The sequence below is a fragment of the Pinus tabuliformis genome, chromosome 3_2 (assembly GCF_031772625.1).
Source record: "Pinus tabuliformis cultivar Carrire ecotype Pingquan chromosome 3_2, CPIR1, whole genome shotgun sequence".
NCBI classification, from domain to species: domain Eukaryota; kingdom Viridiplantae; phylum Streptophyta; class Pinopsida; order Pinales; family Pinaceae; genus Pinus; species Pinus tabuliformis.
The window spans coordinates 118,488,023-118,492,044 of record NC_142302.1 but is presented as its reverse complement, the minus strand read 5'-3'; positions in this window follow the sequence as shown (position 1 = coordinate 118,492,044).

Sequence of the window (4,022 nt, the reverse complement as noted above, 5' to 3'; positions counted from 1 at the left end):
TGAGTGCACAGAGGCCTAGTAGAGTTCGCAGTTGAGTGCACGAACCCCTACAGATGAGTGCCCAGGGCAGTGTCTATTCTGTAACGTTGAACGAAGAATAATAAAGAGAAGTTGATTCCAAATTCTATGCATCTGCTGGTGTATTACATTCTATATATTTATACTATTTTGTTTATTGTGTGCACTTATATGATTGTTGGATATGCTGTTAATTATCACTAGTATTACATAGATAAGTTAAGTAATCAGGTAATAACAGGTTAAATAGTAAGGAAATTGGGTATAATATGGATCGTGCCCCGAGTAGTGCTGCGCGTAGGCAGCATCATAGGTTGTGAAGGACTAATAGAAGCGCGTAGCGATGTGCACGCAAGGGCAAACTGCGGACCACCAGAAGCTCATCAGACATCCCCAGGGTGCGGAAACCAGGTTCTAGCACCCTCCCATACTACTTTGGGTGAGACCTTAGTTCGCACTCCACAGACTATTGCCGAAACAACCAGTAGTACCGAGATTTGTTTGGCTAAATCACCTCTGAACCTGGGTCAGGCCCATACAAGCCAACAAATGGTTCCGTTTCTGAGATCGGGATCTTCATAAGGGATGTTTGATGTCGTGCCATTGGAATCCAAGAAAGAAAGAAATTGAAGAGTGATTGGACAAGAAGATTCACGAGTTTGCGGCACATGAAAACAGCAATCAGAAAGTATCTAGGGAATAGTGGTTGGAGCGCTACTGGTATATGGAAATCCACGAAATTTTCTTTACATCATTTCCTTCTAAGTTGTATGAGTGGATCCCGAAGCTAGCAGACAGTCAGGGAAGGTGTAGGTTCGACAAACCAATAGTGTGGACTCCGAAATTAGTGCGCAGACTATAAGCATCAGGAGATAATATCGCGCGAGCTATGGACTATTGGCTCAACCAAATTATAGGAGGATTTATCACTGAGTTCGCAGTAGACACGACTATCAGCTACAGTGATGCGGAGTGACGTTTCCTCAAGGGACCGTGAGGTAAGTATATCAAATCTTTGAAAACTTGGATTAAGATGCTATTGTGTGAAAAGTAGGTTACGCAAATAAATTAATGTTTGGGGCTACATGAAGTGGGAAGATCTATAGAAGCGGAGGTAGTGAAGAATTAGAAACTAGTCCCTTAATTTCATCCTCGCAGGAAAGTGAGGAAGAGCTTGCGAAAGTTTCTATGAGAAGCGCAGTCAGTTTGATAAGGCAACGAATTCCACACTTACCACCTCGACCTACACCGCCACTCGTCTCACCCTCCTCACCTCCATCTCCACCCACCCCACCTCCTCCACCACCACAGTTTAGTATGGCCAGTGCGATCAAACTACTAGTATTCAAAGGAGTAGGGAATGAAGATTCGGACCAATTCTGGTTCGTAGTAAGGGCTGTATGGGAAGCACAAGAAGTCACGGATGACAATATCAAAAAGGCTACGCTAGTTAGTGCACTGCAGGATCGGGCATTAATATGGTATATCAAGCATTCTAATGATCATCCAAATGCAGGAATCATAGAAATCCAGACCACGCTGAATAGGGAATTCAGCAGGCCAAAGTCAAAGACACAATCAATTATTAGGTTTAAGGAGATCGCAATGCTCCCAGGCGAGACCCCCTGGGATCTGGACTAAAGACTGAAGGGTATGATTCGCAAAGCCAATATGACTTTGACAGATGGACAACGCCGCACATGGTTTGTAGCATCACTAACACCGCACTTAAGAACGACGTTGTCATAGTAAAAACTTTCCACCCAGGCCAAAGCTTTGGGGATGGCAATGAGATTGCATGAGACCCCTATACAAGACCCTGGGTTGGAGTCCAACAAATCCACATGCAACTGAAAAGTTTGTGTTTGGCGATGTAGAGTTTGATACAGGACAGGATAGGACACCTCGGTTAGAGGTGCGCGAGGTATGGTGCATAAAATGCAAAGGCCAGGGGCATGAAAAGGACCATTGTCCAATGTTCGTGAATTACTTGGCAGGAGGAGGGACAATGCCGTTAATACCTGAGGTACAGGCAGGACCAAGCCCAATGCCTGCATTATGGTGTGTGATCTATCAGATAGGAGGAAAACACACTACGGATAATTGTCATCTATTGCGAAAGTATATGTAGACGTCCCAACAATTGTTTTGTAATTTTTGTAGATCGGTAGGCCATGATGAACACACCTGCTGAAGCTACGAACTAATGATGGATGAGACTCCTGCCTACGGGGTGCAGACCGAAATGTGAGCTCTCAACCCAAATGTAGGAATGGTGTGTGATGGATTTCAGGGGCGCGGTCAAGGTCGAGGTGGAATGGGACCAGGAAGGGGTCGCAGACAACTAATCTGTTACAATTGCGGAGGGCCAGGGCACTATGCCCGCGATTGTACAAACCCGACAAGGACATCATGTTTGTACTGTACTCAGCTTGATCATAAGGCAAAAGACTGCCCTTCGTTGATATCGAGGATGTGCGAAAAAGGGGTACTCCAGCCCCCTCTGACTTAGAATTTGTAGATGATGAGGTTTGTGCTACGCAAAGAAGACCCAAATGTAAACATGATGCTCAGGGGCGGTATGACCACTGGCGTTGATAAAGGGAAGCCGTCAGAAGAAAGTGCATAGGTTCGCAAGGCTCCTACAAAGTAACTTGAATTTGATTTAGAACGCGCAAAGGAGACATTCATGGACGCTAAGAAGAGCTTCACGGAGGCCTCCACTTTAGGTAGTAAGGATCAACTAGAACCAGGGATGGATCCTTCAATGCTCACTACCTTATTGGAGACATGCATGAAACTGCTGTGCGGCAGAAAGGTAGTAAAAGGACTACAAGAACTTATCACTAGGTGTGTGGGGTCAGGAGAACCATGCTTGGTCCGGAAACTTAGAAAGCATGCATTGCGCACAGGAATGGAAATGAGGTTGAATGCGCAAATCGACGAGTATGAAATGGATAAGGTAATCCTGGATCTTAGATCAGACACGAATGTTGGGTTGTGTTATATTCTTTTCATGACTAACCTACGTAGTGAACTGGGGGGTTAGAGGAGGGGCGGAGCCCCTGCTTCGTTGCGCCGATTGCGCAGCGGGGGGGTGGCAGGCCCCCCTGTCCAGGGGGTTTGAGGGGGGTGGGTAGCCCCCCATTACGGGGTCTGGGGCAGCGCCCTGGGAAAATATTTTTTTGGACCCTATATTAGGTTGGGCGAACCTACCTATGGTTTTGGGTCCATGGTTTTTGATGCGATGGTTTTCAGTCCATGGTATTGGATGCTTCGGCATGTATAAATATGTATTGTAAAATTGAAAGGAATATAATGAAAAATCAAGCTAGTAGTCTCGGTTTTGGGATCCAGGGGAATCTCTGTATATATGTGTTTTATGTGTTATGCTCTCGCATTGTTTATTTTCTGTGTTTTAGAATTCTTATGCAGGTAATTTTTGTACGGGGTTAAAACCTATAGTGAATGTACTGCCAAAACAAACATGGGAATGCATGGTCAGACCCATGCTACAGTGGTATCCTATTCAGTTACGAATGGCGAACCAAGAGAAGATCTTGCCCATGGGAAGATTGGAAGGGTTAAAAGTAGATATTGAAGGTGTGAATGCGTAGGAGGATTTTGAAGTGATAGAGATTGTCGATGACAGTAATCCCTATCCTATGCTACTAGGAATAGATTAGGCCACTGATATGAATGGAGTCATAAATCTAAAGAAGTGAAAAATGATATTTGAGAAAAAGTCACTACATGTAGTAGTATCGCTAAATCCAGCCAAAGGAGCGCGATACATTGAACCAGTGCGCAACGATGATAGTGATGATGATCTCGATTATATTTACAAGATAACTACATGAGAACAGGATTGGATGAATCTGACTGCAGATGGAAGAATTTCGTGGGAGTGTGAAAGCTCCTACACTTCAGATTCAGACGAAAAGATAGAGCGATGGTAGAATCGGCTGCACGAAGTAACAACGTTTAATTGCAACATGATGGTT